At 42.2% G+C, this 25,309-nt stretch overlaps 1 long non-coding RNA gene across 3 annotated transcripts in view; it reads right to left on the minus strand.

Moving 5' to 3' along the window:
* Positions 1–1,632: 1,632 nt before the first annotated feature.
* LOC112668718 (uncharacterized) overlaps positions 1,633–25,309 on the minus strand; it is an 81,386-nt gene continuing 57,709 nt past the window's right edge. For 2 of the 3 annotated variants that reach the window (XR_003141825.3, XR_004808572.2), the window contains 5 exons: positions 24,131–24,363; positions 23,692–23,821; positions 9,297–9,543; positions 3,913–4,104; positions 1,633–3,269 (listed from right to left, as the gene is read on the minus strand). This is a non-coding gene — a long non-coding RNA (uncharacterized LOC112668718). The remainder of the gene's footprint in view (positions 3,270–3,912; positions 4,105–9,296; positions 9,544–23,691; positions 23,822–24,130; positions 24,364–25,309) is intronic. The other variant, XR_004808573.2, reaches the window with a different exon arrangement.

The raw sequence follows: 25,309 nt of genomic DNA on the forward strand, positions 1-25,309 counted from the left end.
AAGCCACAAACTACCAAAACTGGAACAGGAAGAAATAGAAAACCTGAACAGGCCAATAACCAGGGAGGAAATTGAAGCAGTCATCAAAAACCTCCCAAGACACAAGAGTCCAGGGCCAGATGGCTTCCCAGGAGAATTTTATCAAACGTTTAAAGAAGAAATCATACCTATTCTCCTAAAGCTGTTTGGAAAGATAGAAAGAGATGGAGTACTTCCAAATTCGTTCTATGAAGCCAGCATCACCTTAATTCCAAAGCCAGACAAAGACCCCGCCAAAAAGGAGAATTACAGACCAATATCCCTGATGAACATGGATGCAAAAATTCTCAACAAGATACTGGCCAATAGGATCCAACAGTACATCAGGTCAGTGTTAAATGATGCTGGAGAACAGATGACTATACCTTGTGCTAATAGCTCCATGAATGAGCCTTGGCCTACCTGCTAGTGTGGAAAGCAGGGGTACAATCAACATTGAGAGTGATAACAGTTTAGAAATGCAGTGATTACAGCCTAGAGAATTCAGTAGAAGATATAGTTGGAGGATATGTTATTCTACATTTATGCTATAAAATTCTAAACAGGAAATTTAACATGACCAGAAAATGAGGTATCATTCATATTTTCCAGAATATTCTAGGTAAAATTCGCATTTATAATTGCGATGGTCAGTTTTATGTGCCATCTTGACATGGCAACAGTCCCACATTCTCAAGTAAATATTAATCTAAATAGATATGATAAACATCTCTAATAAATTCACTTCATGTGAAGATTATCCTGACATCCAAATGGGCCTCATCCAATCAGTTGAAAGGCTTTAAGTGCAGAACTGAGGCTTTCCTGAAGAAGAAATTCTACCTGTGAATAGGAGTGTTGTTTCATGCCTACAAGTTCCAGCCCACCTTCCCAACAGTCTTCCCGATGGAGTTCATACTTGCTTATCCAGGTCTCACAATTGCATAACTGATTTCTTACAATAAATTTCTTAATGTATACATATCCTACTGATTCTGTTTCTTTGACCCTGACTGATACAGTGATCATCATCAATGAAGCACAGTCACAATCTCTGAGAGAGTCACTGGAAGCCATTATTCACAAGTAGCGCAGAACATGATGCAATGCCATGAGTAATGATAAGACCAGCATTAAATAGATGGCATTAAGGAACCACAGAAGCAAGAAGATCTATTTTGTTTCAATACAAAGAGGTTCCAAGGAGACATAGCACTATGAGTGTTGCTATATTTTTCTCATAGTAGGAGATATTAAATTACCCAGGTGTATTTCACAATAAAGAATGTGAAGAGATGGTTTATGAACCAAAAAAGGAAGATACAATGCCTGGAGTCCACAAGGAATATTCACATGCACTGACAGGACAACAAACAAATACACATGTGCCTCTTCTATACTCATTATTCCAAATCTTCACTGATAAATTACTATGCCTTATATGGGTCCATGAATTTTATAATATCCTTATTAGAAAATGATTTTATTTCCTAATTATAATTTTATTATTATTATAATATGTATTATATTATTTTAAAATTATACTTTCTTATTATTGTTTCAAATTTTTTATATAGACAGGGACCCTGCATGAACTATTTTCCCAAAACTCACACGCTCTAAGGATGATCATGTCTTCCTTTCTTGCACCTTTCCCCATTGGTAATGAGGAATTTGACTGGTTATTCTTCATAGTTCTTTCCAGCTCTAATATTCTGATTCTTTTCCCAAGGAATTCAAAGCACCTTTCATCTAGAGTCAGAACAAATTTCAGCCCAGTGGATGTGGGGTTTTAAATTTCGTTTAAAGAAAATTCTCCCTTCACTTGTCCACTCAGAACCTCTTGCTCCATTCAGAGAAAAGACTCCACTGCTCCATTCTCAGACCAAGGACATCCTCCTTACGGTTGCTCCACTTAGACTCTCATAGCAGATAAATAACCCAAGCCAAGTGGATTTGTGTTAGAACACCAGGCTCACATCTTTACTCCCTCATACAGTGCACTTAGCCAGGAGGCCTCAAAGCAAATTCTGTTGGTCCTCCTCTGCCAACTGGACATAGTCACGCTACCTAGACTTGACCTTAAAGCAGTGTAAACCATTGCTGCAAATATATCCATTCATGTTGTTTTGACTCCTGTCTAGCACACACACTTCTGCATGGATGAGCCTGTAGTGAAAGGGATGATGGACAAGGACTCAGGGGCCCAGGTCTGGCTCTCCCAGCAGCTACGTGAAACTGAGAAGATTCTTTCTCTCTGGACCTCAGTTCTTTTAATCTATAAAATGAGGAAGTTAGATTAAAGCACTAAGGTTGCTTTTAGTTCTCACATGCTATATTTTCTTTTAACATGTAAAAGGAATTTGAAGAGAAAGTACAAATAATAATGTAACACTCATCATATTCCTTCCACTCAAGATATATATAAATATATAATACACACATACACATGTGTATTTCTGCATGTATGCATATATAGTTTTTAATTTGTGTAGGTAACAAATTTATTCTCCTTTAAAAAAAAATTAAGAAATCAAACATTACACAATGCCTTTGACACTTAGAGGGGCATCTGAATTAGCAGTCCTGAAATGGCAGTCCTTGGTCCTGACTGGTTCACAGACATGTTTGGTTTGGCCAACAATGTTTTTAAAAATGTGAATGCTGATGTCTTCTGATGGGACGTCTGTGCCCTGGTTCCATTATAGATCTGTCCCCCCAACTCCCTATTCACCATACTTCACTCACATTTACGCATCTCACCAAGCCACCAAAGGCATTTGAGTTTGTGAACATCAGTTGATTATGTCTATCTAAGAACAGAAATAGTAAGAATGTTTCCTGTCCTGTCCCATTGCACTTCCACTGTATCTCCCAAGAGATATCACACAGGCAGCTAAGCCACTAAGAAGTCTGTTCTTTCTGCAGTGGATATACACAGGAAGAACTTGAGCTTGGAGTGAACAGACTTGGCCCCAGAATCCAGCTCCACCCTTGGCTTCTTTATCCAGAGCTTTCAATTCTTCATTTACCTTCCAGAGATTTTGCGGTGTTCAGCAAAAGCATCTGGCGCAGAAGAGCACACAGCGGGAGCTCAATAAATGCTAATTCCTTCTCTTATCCTGTTGCAGAGTCAGCATGAAACTCTCTCCAATTTCTTCTCCAGGGAAAACGTCTCTGGGGCCCACCCAAGCTGGGTTGTGGTGTGCAACTCCTCATTAAGAGATGTGAAGAGCCTGGAAATCGAAAGGCTGGAGTAGAAGACAGAGTGGGGTTGCCTGTTTTATTTCTTTTGCAATCACACATGACCACAGGGAACAGCATCATGAAGAGGGCAAAATGTGACAGTGGCATAGGTCATATGCACCTGCCCTTCCCAAAATGCCTAAGGCAGCATATCTTCTGGAAGCCCCCTCCCCACCTTTTCTAATCATGGCAAAGATTTCTTTCAAAAATCACATAGCAAAGGAAGCCAAAGGAATGTTGGTGCCTGTCCCTAGAAGCCACATATCTCTATTTTTGGTTCCCAGTAAAGCCCAGTACACTGTAATTAGCATAATAACATGCTCTCTTCCATAAAGACAGATGACACAGTTGACCCCAGTCCCCATCTGGGCACAGGACGTGTGCTGTGGGTTGTTTTGTCAGCTGTGGACTTGGATTATTTGTTAGTACTCTTTCATCTAGTTTGGACTGGGACCAGGCATTTGCAGGAAGATGGGGAAAGATGAGTATGGGGTCAACTCAGCATCTGAGGGAAGAATGGGTAGACGATGTGGAGTGTGGGAGGATTGTGGGTGAGATTAGTATAGAATTTGGCTCCTGAAGTCATCTCTATAAAGACCAACAGGCCCTGACCTCCTTTGGGAATCAAACCCTTCACTCTCATCTTACCTGAGACTTGGTGAACTCAGTGCAGGCCACTTTTAGTCTTGAAAGTTGACTTCCCCTTGGAGATACCTTCTAATACACTTCAAAATTCAGCGTCCTGGCAAGATGTCAAGTGCATACTCTTAAGCCAGCCTCCCTGAACACAGCGAAACCAAATTACCCATAGATATGCAGCCATGGGGCACTATACATTGCCTATGGAAAGAAAAATGAGGACACACGAAGAAGAAACGGCATCAGGTCAACTCAGGTGTAAAGCTTTCTGAATACCCTGCCTTTCAGATAGCACTGTGCAGCCCCCTGAACAATCCCTTCCCACTCCTCCCACCATCATGATTATCTCTCTGGTTCCAGTCTGCTCCTCTCCCAGTCTGGACTGTGTTCCTCTCGCAGATGATCCAAGTTTCTAACATCACATTTGCATGTTACAACTCTTTTGGTTTCTACCTAACCTCACTGTCATTTCGCTGGCCCTGGGGAAAGTAACAAAGAACTCTCTCACCAAACTTTGTTGTCCTCATTTGTAAATGTGGTGATCTCTTAGGCCTCTTCCAATCCAGAAATCCTAATCCCCAAAACAGCTTGTCCAACTGTGAGCAACCTGATATAAGCCTATCAACACTGCATGTGTGCATGTGTATGTATGTGTGTGTTGTATATAGACATGTAGGGAGAGGTATGTATATATGTTAGGCCATCTTTTATAAAAGCCATCACAACCTACAATTAAAAAGACCTTAGTCATGCAGATTGTAGATTCAATCTTTATATACTTAATATAGGCAGGGTAGGTGCTGCTACTCACATCCAGATCTGACTTTGCGACCTCATGCTGCATTCCTGGTAAGCAGACATGCTAAAAGTTCTTTCCATCTCAGAAAGAACAGGTAAATGGGGCACTCTTCCTCTGAGTTCTCTAAGCCAGTATAATACTCTGGCATTCAGCAGCTGTGTACTCATGATCAAGTTACTTCACTTCTTTGAGCCTCGGTTTTATCATGGAGGGAATTCATATATCACAATATAGCTATGAGGATTAAATGAGTTTGTTCGTGGAAATGCTCAGCATAGATCTGGCCCATGGAAACCAATAAATAATATTATGTAGATTACTATTGATACTAACATGTAAATGGTCCCTAAAATATTTCTTACCACATATATTCAGAATAGTTTTAATTTTTAAAATCCAGTAGCAATACACCATTCCTAGTGAAAAGCATGAATCCAAAGTGAGGTCAGATGAGCAAGTTCTAAGGGGACATATGAGAAACCTGAGAGAAGGAAAGGCACCACCTCTTATAAAATTTTGTGGTCTTCCAGATTGTAGTAATGCCGATGATTCATGCATAACTAACACAGAGCATATTGTGTGTCAATAAACAGAGCTGCCCACAAGGAATAGCTGACAGGTCTCTTTAAAGGAGCACCAATTCCATAAAAGGCCATAAATAAGAATGAACAATAGCAAGAACCTCAGCTTTCAACACAAGACACATTTCCTGCATGGGGCTGGCTTTAAATGCTTAAGGATCCAGCTGGAAACAGCATTAGGCAGAAGCAGGGTCTGCAGCCAGGTCAGCTCCAGCTATCTTCCATGTTGAGAACCCAGCTCCTTTACATTCAGGATGTTTGGGGTGAATCCTCTTCCATATCCCAGATAACCAGCTGCTCCCAGGCATGACTCCTGGGGAAAACCTTTCTGGAGCCCACCGTGAGTGAAGCATGTGTCCTCTCATGAGGAGGTCAATTACAAAGTTTCTAAAGTCAAATACGATGGAATCTATCTCTCCAACCAGCCCATAGAAAGAGTCTCACTCCACCATGTTTGCCTTGTATGTGACTATTGAACACACATCCTGAAGCTTCTGGGAGCCTTCTCTCTGAGATATTTGGTCCTTCCAAACAAACCTATTCCATCTTTGAGATGTAAATGGGAATGGAGGTTTAAGCATCTTAGGAAGAAATCCAGAGAGAGACAGAAGAGACTAAAGTGGTGAGCTCTAGCCCAAGACTTGGGAACCCTGAGTTCTGGCTCTGGCCTGAGTGATCTCTATAACCCATGGCTGGGGGTTGCAAACAAAGCTGACCTTCCACCTGTGGATGGGCTCAGGGAAAATGCCAGTTTCCAAGGTGGAGAGGGTGAGAGGGCCCTGAAACCCTTGACACACTGAGGTCCTACTCCCCTTCCTTTCTCTGGATTTAGTCTATAAAACGTCAGTCCTGAGCTGAACTCTCTAGGCCATGCCTTCTCAACAGGAGTGGTTTTACCCCTACAGAGGCAAAAGTTGCTTCAGTGAGAAATTATTAATCTTTACATGTAAAGCACAGATATCCACACAGTGCATAACATAAAGATTAATAACATATTCACAGCCTGTCTCATTGTTTGGGGTTTCACAGAGGGTGGATAAAAGAAGTTGTCCCTCCTTGCAAGTTCCGGGTCTTCTTGAATCCAAGGGATCACCAGACATCCTGTTTCTCCAGTCTAGTTCTGGCTTTAAGCCAATTATCTATTCACTCTTTTTTTTTTTTTTTTTTAATGTGCCCTTGTCACTGAATGCCCTGATGTTGAGCCCTGGAGCAGGGATTGAATATGTCCATGGCACTGCCCAGTGGAAGCCATCCACCATCAGACAAATGGGTTAATTCTGGGAAGACATACTGAACACATGTAGCATGTCTAACATCTCCTGTCCAGAACTCTGACAAATCTAACCAATTCCAAAATACAGTCTTAGAGTGACCAATGGTTTATCACCCAAACAAGGACATTTCATAGAGGAAAGCGGTACTATTAATAAGTACATCTGGACTACAAGAGTGCCTGGGACTGCCCCCAGATAAACTACAATGCATGATCTTTATACTCAGACATATCTATGAAGGACAATCCATAGTAATAGATGGTACTGTTTGGCCATGCACAGGGTCAGTTTGGGTTGTCACACTGACCTAGGGGCACTCCTGGCATGAGTCAGTAGAAGTCAGAGATGCTAAGTGTCCTTCAATATACAAAATAGTCCAGGAAAACAGGGAATTGCCTGATCCCAAATGCCAGTTACTACTGAGAAATAACGATTGATATGGTAGGATACTAATAATCATCAATAAGGAAATCAAACTTGAGATGGCCATCTCAAACACCCTCAGGGCCAGTCAGGGACCGAAGGAGACATGCCCCTTCCTAAGACATTCAAATTCAGTTCTTGAAAAGATACTGTAGGGACGCCTGGGTGGCTGGCTTAGCAGTTGAGCATCTGTCTTCGGCTCAGGGCATGATCCTGGAATCCAGGAATCGAGTCCCACATCAGGCTCCCTGCATGGAGCCTGCTTCTCCTTCTGCCTATGTCTCTGCCTCTCTTTCTGTGCCTCTCATGAATAAGTTAATAGAATCTTTAAAAAAAGAAAAAGATAATGTCAAGCAAGACTTCCCCTCCATGGCACCAGGTTGTCATCTTTTACTAAAGGTTTACTGATCAGAAAAGATGTTTTGATATATTAAGTGAAAACAAGACGCCACTAATCAGTCCAATCCATTTTACATATATACATGTATGTATGCATTTGCATACATGTATTGTCTTGTCATATGTATACCCACACATGAATTTGGAGAACTACATACATATATGTATGTATGCATGTATATCAGTGTGGGCCTGTGTGTGTGTACAAAAATTCTGGAAGAATATGGAATGCGAAGGGGTGACAAAAAAAGTAGATGACCCAAAGCTTGAATGTTTTCTCCTTTAGAGTGTCCTAGGGCTATGTGATCCTGAAGACCTGGGATCAAGTCCCATATCAGGCTCCCTGCATGGAGCCTGCTTCTCCCTCTGCCTGTGTCTGTGCCTCTCTCTCTCTCTCTGTGTCTCTCATGAATAAATAAATAAGTAAAATCCTTTAAAAAAAAGTTTCCTAGGGCTATGGGGAAATATGAAGCTTTTTAGCAAGTATTGGCAACTGCTTAAGACAGAAGGCCCCTGAGAAAAGTCTGTGAAAAGAAACAGCAGCCACAACTGTAGGGTCTGGCCCTGTGATTGTCATCACATCTCAAATGACTCTTGCTAGCCCTCAATCAAACTTCTGATAGACATAAATCTATACCCCTGGGCCCAGCCTGCTGACCCATAGGAATTGGAGCAATGCTGATGGGTGGAGGTGCAGACTGAGGGGGGCAGGAGGGAACTGGCTGCAAATGAGCAAACCATTCCCACTCCCATGTTCTCTTGTGAGGAAAACACGTGCCCTGGCCACCAACACAATCACTTCTGGGCTCAAAAACAGGAAGAAATTCACTAAACACTACATTGCTAGCACAAAGAACAGAGAAGTTTTGCCAAGAGTACAGCCCCGTCCTGATCGGGGCGTCAGCTAAGTCTTTAAAGGAGGGCTCCACTGCAAGGCACATGATTTCTGAGGCAAAGGGGAAGTCCCCCCTGCCCCAGGCCTCCTCCAATGGCTCAGAGATCATTGTACATTAGGCTTATGGCCGGCAAGGGCGCACCAGGATTATCTCCTCATTCATGTGGGGGAAGACATCTTTCCCAAGGTCAGTTATGCTAGGTCTCACCCTTGCATGATTTCCCTCACTACTCACCCCAATCCTATAATGAGATAGGCTCCACAAATGTACTATTTCATTTCATCCTACTAGTAATCCCTAGGAGGCAAGCGGGACTGTCCCTATTTTACTGATGAAGAAACTGAGGCTCTAGGACTTTAAGTCCCATAGTTAGTCAGTGCCACAGTCTTTACCTTATGGTGCCCACCCATCACTGCACACCTCCAGAGAGCTAGCAGCAGGAACTGACAAATATCCTTTGTGGGCACTGTAGCCATGGATGCTGGATTTCCTTGGGGCTAATGTCCAAAGATGCAGGGAGCTCCGGAACTAAGCCTTTGCAGACAGGTTGTAGATGAACTGATTTATTGGCTCTGCCACTGACTAGACATTAGCCAGATATATTCCCCTATGGGGTGCCTGAGTGGCTCAGTCAGCTGAGTGCCGACTCTTGGTTTCAGCTCAGGTCATGATCTTGTGCATTGTGGGATTGAGCCCTTCATTTTGTTCCATGCTCAGTGTGGAGTCTGCTGGAAATTCTTCCCCTCTGCCCCTCTCTCCATTTGTACTCTCTCTCTCTCTCAAATAAATAAATCTTTAAAAAAGAAGAAAAAAGAAATCTTTTCCAGCAACACCTGGGCAAGTTAAGTGTAAACAAATAATGGCATTTGTTTGCAGTGAAAGTTGAGTGTGGAGTAAGGGACACACACTGCTTACTCTGATACTCAGATTCCCACCCTCCACCCAAATTTTGTTAAATGATGTATTAGTTATCTATACCTGTATAACAAACAACCCCAAACTAAGTGGCCTAAAACCATACCATTAATCCAGCTCATGATACTGTGTCCTGGCAACTGGGACTGGGCTCAGCAGGTGGTCCTTCTGTTCTTGGCTTAGCTGCCTCATGCACCTGCAGGCAGACATGGGTCAGCTGTTGGTTGGCTTTGTTGACATTTCCTGTACTCTCATGTCTCTGAGGCCTGCCCCGACAGCTGGGCTGACTTAGCTCCTCTGGTCTACTTGGTCTGTCTTCATCCAGCAAGCTAGCCTGGGGCTTGTTCACATGACTGTACAGGTTTTCAAGAGAAAAAAGCCTTTTGAGTCATAGGCTCAGAACTGGAAGGGTGTCACTTCTGCCAATTTCTATTGGCTAAAGTAAGTCAGAAGGCCAACTCAGATTCAAGAAGTAGAGAGACTTCACCTCCTGAAGGGAAGACCGGCAAAGTCATATTGCAAAGAGGCATGGTTGAGGAATAATTGTTGTGACAAATAATATACCACAACTGGTTTAACATAAGTCCTAGTAGTATCTACTTCTGGCTTCCCCAAAATGGTCCTTGCTCCTGCCCCACCCTCTTCAATTCAGGTTACCTTGAAGAATCCTAACCAGGTAGAGGCTAACACTCATTTTTTCACCCCATTTTCTGTATCTTGTATCTCATAGTCTTTTTTAATTCTTCTAGAAACTTTCACCTAAGAAGACAGACCCCTGCACACGCACCCAAATAATGAGGGTGGAAAAACCCATTGCCTCTTAGGACCTAATCTCAGCTGGATCCCAATCCATTTTTCCATGTACCCATTCTTTTGAAAAAGAATTTATTGGGTACCTGTAATATACCTATAGTGTTCTAGCATGTCGGAATATAAGGAAAAAGCTAGAGTCAATTTCTGCCCTCATGGAGTTCATAGTGAGATAAGTAGACATAAAGAGCTGAGGATTGAGTTAGCTGACCCATGACACATGTTAATCACTCAATAAATGTTAGGTATTATTAATTGAAGAGGTGTTTTAAAGATTACCTGAAAAACATAAATACAAAGCTTAGCTTGATGTCTAAGATGCAGAAACATTGGATAACTGTTTTCCATTGTTAATTAAAGTAATTGATTACCTCCCAAAACACCAAATCAATTGGGCACTTTTTCCAGCCTTCATCTCATGGGAATGCATTGGAAACTATCCATAACCTTGAGTGTTCTGTTCTCTGGGTATCTATTGACACTGAAGTCCTCACATGGCATGACCAAGATATCTACCCAAGCAGGCCCACTTCCCAGCCCATATGTTTATTGACCACCACACTGGGCATTGATAACAACAGCAGCCTCTGCAGAGTCGGGGAGTAAAAGCCAAACCACAGAAGACAGAGACATATTTGGAGGGGGGTGAAGAATAAAACCATAGGAATGTCCCTGTGGAATGACAGAACATGGAAGATGCAGAGAGAAGAAAAGTGGACGGATCTTTTCCAGCTGTGGGCACCCACAGGGCTATGGAGAAGATGGAAGCCCAGTCCCTCCAGTGAAACAGGCTTGCACAGGTGCCTGGATAGGACCCTGGAGAATTGGGGCATGGCTCCTTTCCTCCTGCCAAAGATGATGACCTGGCCTCCAGACTGGTCTTCGAGGGAAGCCTTGCTGCTTCCCCCAAGGGCCAGGCAATACCAGCTCCTTAAAGAGAGGAAAGAGGTACGTGCGGGCTCTCTGGAAGTGTTCACCCAGTGCACCAATTTATCTTCATTGTGATTCGGCAGTTATTTACTGCATTCCCACGGGGGCAGCGCCAGCTGGAGCCAAACTTGGTAATCGTTTCCTGCCTTATCCTCAGCAATTGTGTATTACATTCCAGCTGATGCTACGTACACCGATATAAATTGTTCACCAATAAACACGTCTCTTAAGAGCCTTATTTATCTTTGGGAAGCTTCATGAAATAATCATACAGATTCATCATGCCATATTCTGCCCTTAGACTTTATAGGAGATTCCCCATTAACTTTAATGTGGAAGGTTGTTAGGTGTCTATTTCCCCCTCCCTTAGCATAGATCAAGGTTAGTGCATGACCAATAAAAGACATATTTTCCAAAAGACCTACTGGATCATTCCTACCCTCCTCCTCAGTGACTGCAAAGACGTCTTCTCCCAGGACGATTTCTCATGTTTTGCCTTCTTCACAACAGAACAACTTCCCCTCTACGCTATTGACTTCAGCCCCCACTTCCAGTACACGCAGGTCTCATGATGGGAAAATCTTCTTGCATTGAAATGACAGCATTCTATCCTCCCCTTCACCCAATATCTTTCTCCTCACTGTTTCCAGTATAAAAATGTTCTCACTATTGCCACCAAAATCATGGCCAGCCTTCTGTAGGTATTCCCAGCTCCTGGATGGTCTCTGCCCTTGGTCTCCCTTCATTTAATACTCACCTAAAGGTTATGATCCTGCAGGTTCACTCCTCACCTGAATTATGTTGCTTCCAAATTTCTGATTTTCTGTTGATTGATTCATTTGTTTTGGAATGGGCTCTTATATTAGGGTAAAGGTTAAGCTGCTGTGCCGAAAATACCTCCAGTAAATTGTGACTTTAAAAAGATTGCGTTTTCTCTCTCACATAGCAGTCTTGAGGCAAATGAGGGGCAGCAGCTCTGCTCTTCATGGTCATCTCAAAACCTCGGTTTTCTCCATCCTATTACTCCATGGTTCTTGGTTCTATCGTCAAAGCCAAGTCATCAGCATGTTGACATCTGTGTTTCAGCTTATGAGCTCAAAAGATGAAAGATGTCTTCTTTTGTGTGTGGGGATCACCTGGAATTGATACTTTCACTCCTTCCCCTTGGCCCACACTTGGTCCCAGAGATGCATCTTGGTGCTCATGCCCAATGTCAGTCCTACTGCTGTGTATGAGAAAGGAGGAGAATGGATTTTTGTGAACCTCTAGCACTCTCCCCACAGTTGTGCTTGATTGACTTACTTAGGACTGGACTGCTCAAAATCAAACAGAGTTAAAAAGAAATCTTTCCTCAGAATAAAATTTGTGTAAAAGAAAGAAAGAAACGCCAAAGAGGTAAATGATAGACTCTGCTGCTATGCCTCAAATCTTTCTAAACTAAGACATTCTTTTTAAAGTTAATATAAGAAAAGGCCTTAATAGCAAGGGGTCATCCTTGGCTCCTTTCCCACACACAGCATATCTGATCCATCAGCAAATACTGTGGGTTCTTCCTCCACTGTGTATTCAGAATGTAACCATTCTTCACTTCCAGTACCAATCAAAACAATCATCAACTCTCTCCTGGCTTATTTCAATAGCCTGCTAATGATGCGAATTCTGTCCTCCTACAGTTCCATACTCAACACAGCAGCCAGAGTAATCCCTTAAAACATAAATCAGAACTTGTCACTTCTCAGCTCAAAATCCTCCAATGACTTCCATCTCAAATAGGAGTAAAATACAAAATATTTACAAAAACCTACAAAGACTACATCTGATCTTGTCTCCTACCAGTCTCCCCCTGGGCCCCATCACTTGTCACCCTTCTTCTGCTCCCCACTCCTTCCAAATATGCTATAGCTACACTTGGATCCTTGCTGTTTCTAAAACATTCCAATCACACCTAACCCCAAGGACTTCACACTGGCTGTTCCCTCTAACCAGAGTGCTCTTCCCCAAAAAACCCAGATGTTTCCTGCCCTCATATCCTCCTTGTCAAATGCCACCTGCTCACTGAGATCTTCCCTAATTCATCCACGCAAAGTGGCCACCCCATATCCAGCTGTGTGCTGATAAAAGCTTAACACCAGCTGCCCTTGAATTGTAGCATTTTACATGTGTGATATAAATAATTTCACCACGACCAATTTCTAGCTGCAAACATGAGGTCACTGAACGAAGGCTGGGAGGAGGGATGCACACAGTTTTCAAGAGCTGGTACAAGGTAGCTGCAGGTTACCATTGCCCACATTTCCCCAGCATTCTCTCCCTTTACCTATTTGGTTATTTTGTCCCTATCACATGATATATTATTCATTCACTCACTTGCTTATTAATAGTGGGTGTGTGTGCCCCAGTAAAATTTGAGTTGGATGAGGGCAGAGACTATAACTTCACCTTCATAGCTCTACTATCCAGAGTATCTTAGGCACTCAGTAATATTTTTTGCAATGAATGAATAAATGAAGGAAGGATATGGCAACTCCCCCAAGAGAAAACATTCTCATCAAATGTATGAGGAAATGCTCTTCCCCACTTGTACTAATTGTCTAAATTAGTGCCTTCCATCAGGAGAGGGAGGAATGCTGTCCAGAGAGCATGAAACAGTAATTCCTTAATTGAAACAACTGGAGGAGTTGGCTCGACAGAGAATGTGCACACTAGAAGAACCTGGAAGAGGATCAAATCTGGCAGGAGCCGGGGCAGGCAGGGGGATCCTCCCCGGGTTTAAGAATCAGTGAAAACAGATTCATATAGAATATATAGAAGATTAAGGCCAGCAGGGTGGGTGGATTGGTAAGGGTTCCTGGACAAAAGGGTCAGATAAAGGGAAGACAGTAATAATCCAAGAAATGCAATTGAAGCAGATGTGGGGTACTGTCTTAGCTATAAAAATTAATAACACAAGTTTTAATGGCAACAGGCAATGTGAATAAAGTTGAACAGAAAATGGTAGTAGCGTATATAGCTGGTAACATTACAAATTGGTTCAACCCTTTTGGAAAATTAGGTGTAGTAAGGAGAATAAAAAAAAATGTTCATAACAATTAACTCAGTAAGCCTATTACCTGTATTTTACCCAGAGGAAGGATTTAATAGAAGAAACCAACTATTAATACAAAGATGCTCTCACAGCAGTCACCATCATAGCCAAAGTCAAAAATGATCTAAATGTTCACTAATAGGAAATGACTAAATAAATGATGATCTAGTAACTCAGTGGAATATTTGTCATAAAACTCTAAAGAATAATTATGAAATCATATAGCAATACTAATGATGTTTACGACACAATGTTGAGTGAAGACCAAACTATATATAGTTGACTAATAGTTGCAAATCTTTAAAATTATATTCACAACAAGGCTATGTCTGAAGGAAATGTGCAAAAATGATTTTGGTGGAAAGGGGATTTTTTTTCTTTTCTAAAATCAACTTTATTTAATCACTAAAGCTTTAATATTTTTTTTAAATTTTTATTTATATATGATAGTCACACACACAGAGAGAGAAAGAGAGGCAGAGACACAGGCAGAGGGAGAAGCAGGCTCCATGCACCGGGAGCCCGACATGGGATTCAATCCCGGGTCTCCAGGATCACGCCCTGGGCCAAAGGCAGGCGCCAAACCGCTGCGCCACTCAGGGATCCCTAAAGTTTTAATATTAATAAGCTTTTGAAAACAGACAATTATTTTTACACAAAAATGGAGGGTTGGAGTGTGGAGAAAAGACATCCCTTCTCTTGGTGGTTGGTCCGCCCCATAAAATCCACTAGCACCAGAAATCGCCAAAGAACATGGGGATGCAAGCCCCCTGCACAGAGTGCCATCTCGCCTGGCCACAGTGAGCACTCCATCTGTCCCACCTACTAAGTCTGGGGCAAAAAACTGCTGTGACACTGGGTTTGTGCAGCCTCTTGGGCTTTCAGCAGTCATACAGCATTTCCTGCCTATCAACAAGAAGAACAGCTTGAGACAATGAACTTCATGAGGACACTTCCTGCCTTCCCGGCTAAGCAGTGAGCAGCAGCCCAAGGCTCTGCGGCCAGAGTGGGAAGACCCAGACTTCCTTCGTGAGCAGCTCAGTTAACTTCTGCCCCTGGAGCCTCTTCTGCTGACGGGGAGCTGGGGGCTTCTAGCAATTATTCAATTAGTCTCTGAGCCACCGTACCTTGGTCTCAGAACCCCCCTGAGTGCAAGAGTCCAAGGGGCATATTTTTTTTCCTCTTGCAACTTGTCTTTTTTAACAGCTTACTTTTCCAAACTCTTCCACACTGCACAATGGGAGCCACAGAATCTCACAGAGACCATACACATCAGGGTCAGATTATCTATTCCCCTGACTCTGGGCAAAGCAACACTTTAAATCCCCCATAAAAACAGTTGGCAGCAGTCACCTGAATCTTCTCCAGAGAAAAATAGTCTCCAACCTTCTAGGACTATGCTAATTTGCAAGGCAAAGCAGTGTCCCACAGCTTGGCCATCTGAAAGTGCCACTAATGTAACCGCTCCTACACCATTGCAACTTCACCAATCACATTGCCCCCCTCCTTGTCCCTCAAAGCAAAAAACGGCTGCACATCAGAAGTACTAAAGGCACAGTTCTATGCTTCATTCAACTAATCATCACAATTTTATGTCGTAGATACTGTTAGCATCCCTATTTTATAGATGACAAAACTGAGGCAGAACAAAGCTAAGTAACCTGTCCAAGGTCACACGGTAAGTGGCAGGATCAGGGCTTGAGCTTCTTTGGTCTAATTCTGGACCTACCTACCTCCACAGTGTCTTCTGCTTTCCTCTACATGACTTTGACCCTCAACAAAAGAAGCACTGCATTAACCACAGAGAAGCTTCCAAAATTCAATTGGCCTCCTAAAATATTTCTGAGTTGCTAGGAATTCACTTAAACACAACTGTAAACTTGCACTGATGACCTGCCTCAGGGGAGGCTGAAAAGCATCCCAGCAAAAGGCCAAACAGGCAAACGTTTCTTTAAAAGTGAGCCTCAAATCCACCCCCACCCCTGTGCTCTGGGAAAAAAGTGATGAGTCTCAAAGTAAAAGTTTAATGGTAAACCTTAATCTTCATCTTTATTATGTACATATATACATATTTTATTTATTTATATATAAAATATTTTTATACAGCCCCAGTGGCTCAGTGGTTTAGCGCCGCCTTCAGCCCAGGGTGTGATCCTGGAGACCCGGATCGAGTCCCACGTCGGGCTCCCTGCGTGGAGTCTGCTTCTCCCTCTGCCTGTGTCTCTGCCTCTCTCTCTGGTCTCTCATGAATAAATAAATAAAATATTTTTTAAAAATAAATAAAAAATAAAATATTTATAGATAAATAGAAAATAAAGTCTTAAAAACAAAAAGAAGAAGGTTGACAAAAGTCCTGTGATACCCCTGGGCCTCGGTAACCCTGCCGTGGGGCCCCGTGACAAGACAGAACACAGAGAAGAAAGAACACCCTACCTTCAGAAGAGGGGAGCATGGATGGTGTGGATGGGGGCAGGAGAGCTGGTAGGAGGCAGGGAGGCCAACTTCAGCCTGAGGCTGGCAGCCGCAGACCTCAGAGTTAGACCCAGGAGGAGCCTCCCCCTCAGGGCCTCCCTGAGATATCGCCGCTGGGATAGGGTCCTTCGGTTCAGTAGTTGGGAGGAGAAAATGAAATTATGGGAGCACAACATGACCTCCCGATCACTGTAACTTCATTTATCCCCACAGGCTGGCAAGGAAGAAAGAATACCCAGTTCTAGTCCTAAAAAGCAAAGCTAATTACAAAACTTCCTCTTCAAAGCCCTCTGCTTTTTCCCAATAACCTACAGGAGAGCTTGGCCTCCTTCCGTTGGCACACGAGACCCTTCGTGATCCCATTCCCACCTCCCTCTGCAGCATCGGCTCCCAGGATTGCAACACCCCCAGAACCACAGTGCTCCCCTTCTCCCACAGATAGACCATGGCTCGCTGATCTCTGCACCCGTCCTTCTGCGCCCTCTCCAGAAAGCCCAGCTTTCCTTGCCCTATGCCTACTACTTATTTTATAAGACCAGCCAAGCTGCTGCAACTCCACAACCCGCCTCTCCTTATCCTGCCTTCTGCCTCCTGCCCCCCAGTTGGTCAGCCTTACTTGTGGGTGCCAGACACACAGGGTTCAGCTTCATTTAAACCTCACCACATGGTGTTATAATTGTTGGTCACGCGTACCTCTCTCCCTCGCTCTGTCACGAGCCACCAGAAGACAGCCATGCCCCTCTCACCACTATCTCTCCAACCCACTCCTATCTACTTCCTTGAGGTTCCTGAGTCAAACCCTGCTAACACATGGCCAGGATTAAGTCAGTAGGTGAGGTGATCCAGAGAAGTCTTTTGGAAATCTAGGTAGCAATGGATGTTTGTTGGAAGGGCTGAGATGTTTGTAGTGTGCTAAGTGATTCAAGGACAGGTAACCAGGGAAATTGATCTATGTGACGGTGCTGGGGTGCAGCCCATACTCTGTGACTATTGGCTGAAGTCAGGCTCTCTATTGGCCCTGATGTCTTGTGTCCCTGCATACAAGACTGGGTTTGCACATGTAATGCCTTCCCAACAAGACTGTAACTGTCAGAATTTCCCTAAATTGTTCATGGGAAAGCCCTTTTTAATGTAAAGATCAGTTTTTCATTCAAGAGACTGGGAGAATTGGAACATATGAACTGGCCAGTTGTCTCCTCTTGCCATGCTCCGATGCTTGCCTGGGTCAATGCCACCCTTCTGCTGTCCCTCCCTGCCTGGTTCCCAAAGCACCTCTTCCCTGCTGCTCCTCCCTGTCTGCTGCCAGGATCATTTACTAGGCCGGTTTGTTCAAGCTCCCTGGCCACATGATAAAGGACAGTGTGCACAGCACTAGCAGTTTCTATGATGCAGGTCACTTTACTGAGTCATCTGTCACTGTGTCATCAAACATACCACTTTCTGAGCACTTGCTCTCAAAAATGTCTCTGGCTATTCAGATTTCTAAAAGATTCCTCTTATGGATTGATTTTAGGGTAGAGACAAGATTATCCAGCCTCCTGGCTGAAGAATCCTCTTGGTATTTTTAACAGGTTTGACAAAGAAGTCTCAAAAATAGAGATAGGAATTGGCTTTTCCAACCTACCCCAGAAGATTTGCCATTCTGAAATGAATTCATCCCTGGCAATCAGCCAGGAACCCCTTGGCTAGCATTCATCAGAAAGCCTGCCTTCTTGGCTCTTAGGGAATGCAGTAGGATTGCCTGAGAATGAGGGCTGGGGGTCCCTCCTGTGGGAAGACTGAGCTCAGGTCTACACTATCAGGCACCAGGAAACTCCAGTGTGACTACTCAGACTCAAGCACAGAGCAAGGTATGCCTTGCTTGCTGAACAAGTTCCACTTAGGAGAGAGAAAAGTTGGGGCAGATGTGGAACTTACCCCCTTCCCTGGTCTGGCTGCAGGATGTTACTCACCTAGTGAACCAGCTGCACACAGTTCACAGGTGGACTTGGTCCAGGGCATCAGAGCACTCCTGGGGCTGTGGGCCTTTGGCCATGGTCTTCAGAGGCACTGATACTGACCCCAGACTATACTATCTTCCCAGGGTTCCTGTATCCACCTAGGCAGACACCTGGGGTTTGAATAGACCCTCTAAGAGCTAGTCTGGTCCCTGGAGTAGAACACAGAGCCTGAGGAGACTTCCCTACCATTACCCTCAGCCATGTCCAGTTCTAGGCCTGATTCTTTTCTAATTTCTAGAGGGTCAATGGCTCCTCCATAGAATTCCTTGGAATAAAGCCTGGCTATAATCTAGTACCTTAGTGTAGGAGGAGAGTTAGCTCAACAAAAGTTAGTTACAACAAAAGTTGTACCCTATGACCCAGCAAACCGAGCTGCTTCTAGGAGTGCTCCAGAGCCATCTGACTAACCGAACTATGACTGGGGAAAGTGGGGTGCCTGGCAGGAGGTATCAGCCAGGGGCAATAAGAAGCTACCACATAAGGCAATAAATACTAAGACAGCCAGGGCATGAAGAAAGCAAGATAGCCCCAGTATGTGGCTGGGCCCTGCTAAGTGAGCTTAGAGTCAGGAGCTGAGTCAGAGCCTGGGGCTTCACTCCTGAGAACAGATAGCTTTATCTGGGCTGGGGAAAGGGGCAGACAAGAGCAAGGGCGATGCTGAGCCCCTCTGTAAGGGTGGGGCATAGGCAGCGTCCCCCAGTTGCAAGAGTGAAAGAGCGACCAGAGCAGGGGCTGGGACAGGGAAAGAGCTGCTTAATTTCCTCTAGCCTGAGGACCAGAATTGGCCTGGAAACCTCCTGCGCCTATAGATACTTGACAAGGAGTATCCACCAAAAAAAAAAAAAAAAAAAAAAAAGAGAGAGAGAAAGAGGGAGAAAGATTTCACATGGTATCATCCAATGGAAGGAAAAGTCAGCTCATGCATGGGACAGAGAGTGACATTCCTTCCTGCACCCACATAAGTCCTCTGAGGCCAAACCAGCCTCATGAGGTGTTTGAGTTCCCCAGAGAACCTTCTTGGGGAGGGGTCCTCTCATCCTCAGGAAAGACAACACCTCAGAGATTTTCCTGCCCTTCTGGGTTTTTAAAGGGTAAAATGCCTGAGGCTCTCAAGATTGCAGGACAAATACCACCAAAGTGCAAAATTATACAAACTGGATTATAAAGGAGAAAGGCTCTCTTGTTTTTAAGGTCATAGGACTTCTACACCCAAATGAACTCTGTCCCCCAAAAGCATCACTCTGGAAAACCACACACAACTTATGTCTGGCCAATGCCATTGCTGGAGATGTTTTGAGAAACCTCCTGGGGTGACCTTCTGAGACCATTTACAAGGCATTGAAGAGAAGCAGTATCATTGCCATAAAACCACGCCTGTTTTTGTTCAAGAATATTAGTCAAGACCTTTAAATTACCAGGATCAGAAATCTAACTCCAACTAGTTTTCCTTGTTTTTTTTTTCTAGTTTCAAAAGCTTTATAGTTTCACATTATATATTAAGTTTGTGATCCATTTTTGAATTTTTTTATAAGGTGTGAGACTTATGTTAAGGTTTTGTTTTATTTTGTTGCTTATAGTTGCCTAGTTGCTCCAAAACAATTTGTTGTAAAGGCTATCTATCCTCCATGGGATCATTTTTACACCTCTGTCAAAAATCAGTTAGGCATGTTTGTGTAGGTCTATTTCTAGATTCTTCATTCTGTTCCGTTGATCTTTGTGTCTATCCCCCCACCATTCCCAGACAGGCTTTATTAGTATAATTACTCAGTAAGTCTTGAAATTGGATAGACTTGGGGATCCCTGGGTGGCTCAGTGGTTAAGCGCCTTCCTTCGGCCCAGGGCGTGATTCTGGAGTCCCAGGATGGAGTCCCACATCAGGCTCCCTGCCTGGAGCCTGCTTCTCCCTCTGCCTGTGTTTCTGCCTCTCTCTCTCTCTCTCTCTCTCTCTCTCTCTGTCTCTCATGAATAAATAAAATATTAAAAAAAAAAGACATTGGGTAGACTTACTCCTAACACACTATTCTTCTTTTTGAACATTCTTTTAGCTAGTGTAAGTTTATTTGCATTTCCATAAAAATTTTAGAATAATCTTCTGTATCTAAAAAACTAATCATCCTGGGATTTTGATTGGAAATATGTTAAACCCATAGAATTAATTTGTAGAGAACTGATATATTTATTGTGTTGAGTCTTCTAATCCATGAATCTGATATGCCTCTCTACTTACTTAGATTCTCTTTGATTTATTTCATTAGAGTTTTATAGTTTTCAGCATACAAGTCCTGTACAGGTTTTGTTAAATTTACACTTACATATTTCATTTTTTTTACTTAGTGATCATAAATGATATTGTATTTTTAATTTCAAGAGTCACATGGTTACTGCTTGTGTATAAAAATATAGCTGTTTTCTCCATATGCTCATCTTGTATCCTATTACTTAACTCACTGATTAAACTTAGGAGATTTTTTTTCTTTCTTTTTCTGGTAGATTCCTTAGGATTTTCTACATAGACAATCATGTCATCTGCAAATAGGAACAGCTTTATTTCTTCCTTCTCAATATGTATGCCTTTTATTTCCTTTACTTGCTTTATTATGCTGGCTAGAATTTTAATACAGTGTTGTTTTAGAGTGGCAAAGTAGACATCTTTGCCTTCTGATCCTAGGGATAAAGCATTCAGTCTTTCACCAAAAAGTATAAGGTTAGTCGTAGGGGTTTTGTAGATGCTCTTTATCAAATTGAGAAGATTCCCTCTGTTCCTAGTTTTCTCAGAATTTTATTAATCATAAATGAACTTGGAATTTGTCAAGTTCTCTGCATTAATTGATATGATCATGTAATTTTTTCTTTAACCTGTTAATGTGATGGATTACACAGATTGATTTTTGCATATTGAATCATCATTCCATCCTTGGAATAAACTCCATTCCATCTTGGTATATAATTTTAATATACTGCTAAATTCCTTTTGCTAATATTTAGTTATAGATTTTTAAATCTGTATTCATGAATATATAGGTCTATAGTTTTCTTTTTTGTAATGTTTTCATTTGGTATCAGGATAATACCAGCTTCATAGAATGAATTGGGAACTGTTCCCTCCTTTTCTATTTTCTGGAAGAAATTTGTGTTGAATTGATTTAAATGCTTAGTAAAATTCTCCAGTGAAACCATCTGGGCCTGGAGATTTCATTTTGAAGAGCTTTAAAATTAGAAATTCAATTTCCTTAATAGTTAAAGGCTGTTGAAAATTATGTATTTCACGTTGAATAAGATGTGATAGTTTGTGTTTTTCAGCAAGGTGATCCATTTCCTCCAATTGTCAAATTTGTGTGTGAGAGTTGCTTACAGTGTTGCCTTATTATCTTTTTGATGCCTTTAGGGTCTGTAGATGGCTCCTGTTTCTTTCTTAATATTGGTAATTGATATCTCTTCTCTTTGTCCTTTTGTCAGTCTTGCTGGAGGTCTATCAATTTTATTGATTTTTTTTCAAAGGATCATCTCTTTATTCCATTGATTTTCTCTATTGTTTCTATTTTCAATTTCATTTATTTCTGCTCTTATCTTTATGATTTCTTTCCTGCTATTGGCTTTGGGTTTATTTTGCTCTTCCTTTTCAAGATCCTCATACTTGAGAGCTCTATTACTGACTTGAGACTTTCCCACTTTTCTAGTGTATATGTTTAGTGCTACAAATTTCCTGTTAGCACTGCTGTAGCTGTGTCCCACAGTTTTGAAATGTTGAATTTTCATTTTCATTCAGTCTAATATATGATTTTATTTCCCCTGATACTTCTTCTTTAACCTATGGATTATTTAAAAGTGCATTGTTTAGTTTCCAAGTACTTGGAGATTTTTCAGTTATCTTTCTATTATTGATTTCTAATTTGATTTCATTGTGGTTAGAGAATACACTATGTAAGACTTCAATTATTTTCACTTTGTTGGGGTTTTACTGACCCAGAATATAGTCTATCTGGTACATGTTCCACAAGCACTTGAAAAGACTATAGTTTGTTGTTTGGGTGAAGTGTTCCATAAATGTCTATTAGATCCTGTGGTTGGTTGACTTTGTTAGCATCTCTTGATTATCTTTTTTTTTCATTTGGTTGAGATGTCCCTGGTTCTTGGCATTACAAGTGATTTTCTATTGACACCAGGACATATTCATTTTATAAGTCCAATTTTCATTTAAGCTTTCTGCTACAGTTGGATTAGGAGTGAGAGGCCCTCATCACTGACCTGTGGGATGAAAGCACTGGCTCCCTAAATGGCCTTCTCTGACATCACCCCTGGGGGGGTGTTGAGATGCCTTTCTACAGCCTTTGGGAGGCTGGAGGTCTAAGATCCCAGTTGGATCTTTAGTGGCATGGGTAGAAGAGAGGCACATATTTTTCTACGGTGTTTGGCTGGAGTAGAGCAGTCATTGTCTAAAAGTTTTCTGCTTTGTTAATCTGCCTCTTTCCTTGTCCTTTGGCTCAAAAGAACAGGCTTTTTTCAGAGCTTTTAACATCTGTATCTGTTGGTATTTGGAAGCTGCTGGCTTCTTCAGATCCAAGTTTGGTGTATATAAGGCACAAAGAAAACTCAGAAAACTTACAAACATATCATTCCTTTGGTCCTGAAGTTCCTAACTGCTTCTCTCCACCTTTGAGAGTCCTTATGTTTGTTTCACATATAATATCTAGCGTTTTTAGTTGTACTTAGAGGTAGATGAAATAGAACTATGTCCACTCTACCTTCCCAGAAACAGAACTCTAATGGAACACTTTCCATTAATTTCCTTCAATCTTTTTTCTATGCTTTTAAAACTGAAAACTTTCTGTACATACAATTATGCTTTTTAAATTTCAGCTTATACTATAAATATGATTTTAATGGGCACAGAATATTCCATTATATTGATAACATGCAATTTCTGAGTCATTTTCTTCTTGACCATTTGAATTGTTTCCAATATTTTATTGTGTAGTTCCTTTTAATGAACATGAGACTTGTTTCCAAGGGCTTACTAGTGTAAGTATCACTGTAATTAACATTTTTGTGCATACAATATTATTTCCTTATGAGGGGGGTACTTTTTTCAGGATGAAATCCTAGAAATGAGGTTACTGATCTAAAAGAGAAGAATATTGTATATAGTGTATTTTTTTAAAAGCACAGTTTGAATACGTTTATAAGAAACATCTGCAAAGACTTACCTATAGTATTTGGATTCAAAAAGACCCAAAAGTGTTCACTCCCACTTCAATGCAAGGCTGAGAAGATTATCAGCTTTGACTTAAGCAGGTGTAACCATCATGGTCCTCCCTGCAGGACTCCTTAATCAACCTGCAAGTCAAGAATCATTTATCAGTGTTTGTCTTAGGTATATCACTGCCAAGGAATAATCAACAAATCCTTTATTACCTACTGTCATAGTTCTTAGCTTCATTAGGATGTATATTTTAGCAATAAATTGTTTTAGAGCATTTGCATGTGCTATGGTTAAAGTTTTTATAGCTTTTTTGTAACATTAAGGCTAAACATGTACTGTTCAAACCAGTAGACACTTGCCATATGTGTGGCCCCCTAAATTTAAATTAGCTAAAATTAAAAATGCAACAACAACAAAAAATTCAAGTTCTCGTTTGCACTCACCACACTTCAAGTGCTCAGTAGTTCCATATGGCCACTGGCTACTCTGTTGAATGGTGTGGATTGCAGAAATTTTCCATAATCACAGAATGTTCTATTGGACTGTACTGGTTAAGCAATTTCTCTTCACACGCAGCTATCACAGAGGACCTTTGTTTCGTATTATCTTTCCAGAAATAAATTCAGATTTAGAATGAAGTATATCTTCCTACTTACTGAACACACAAAGGAGCACCCTACCAAAAGAAGCCAGAAGTGATAATAATCACAAACAGCAACCAAGGATTTACTATGTGCCAGGCACTCTGCTACACACAGCCACTTCCCCTCAACCCCATATCTCATTTAAACTATTTCAAATGAGAAATTCCAGTAGGGGCAAAAATGCTATCCCATTCATTAAAAGTAATTTGTTGGGAAGAAACGCTTTATGACAGTGCTTAGGATAGAGGGTGAGTCTCCAAGATTATGCCCAAGGAATTCGAGGTGCTGATTGAATCACTCTGTGGTCATTTGTTTCTCTGCGAGGGAGCCAGCAGAGGACAGGAAAGGGTAGGACTAGGAAAGTGTGAGCGTGCAACATGTGTGAAGCTCCTCAGTCTCTTAGAAAAGTGTCCTGTGATGTAAGAAGCCTCACATACAGGCCTGGGGACAGCAGTTCAAGGAGAAAGGAGAGGCATCATGGGCCAGTGTCTCCCAGAAAGTCAGAAAGATGTCAGTAAAATGCTGGAGTTGACCTCTTGCTGGCTGTGAGAGGTTGCTCAAGCCTCAGTATGCTGGCCTACAGTTTGGAGACAGTGCCACTTAACACAGATATGTGCTTGAGGCCTGCATTGAAGAGATACAAGTGTTTTACAATGCTGCCTCCCAGGTCACCCCCAGGCTGCATGTCTTTGTGGCCTAACAGAGATGGGCACCAACAGAGCCATTGAGGTGGCACTTGTACTCTCTGGCCAACTGCTACAGGGCTACACAGCATTGAGGAAGGGCTATCTGTGTTCTTTTGAGAAAGAAAGGGTGGCTTTCCCTAACACCCATTAGGCCTGGAGCTGGTGAGTCACCAGGACTTGCCGGGAGAGGATGAAGTCAGCCCTTTGGGTTCTCTCAGTAACTTACTCCCAGCCACTTACCCCCCACTTCACCCCCTGCACAGAGGAGATGCTTGGTATTGCCAGAAAGCAG

Source organism: Canis lupus, chromosome 23 (assembly GCF_003254725.2).
Source record: "Canis lupus dingo isolate Sandy chromosome 23, ASM325472v2, whole genome shotgun sequence".
Lineage (NCBI taxonomy): Eukaryota > Metazoa > Chordata > Mammalia > Carnivora > Canidae > Canis > Canis lupus.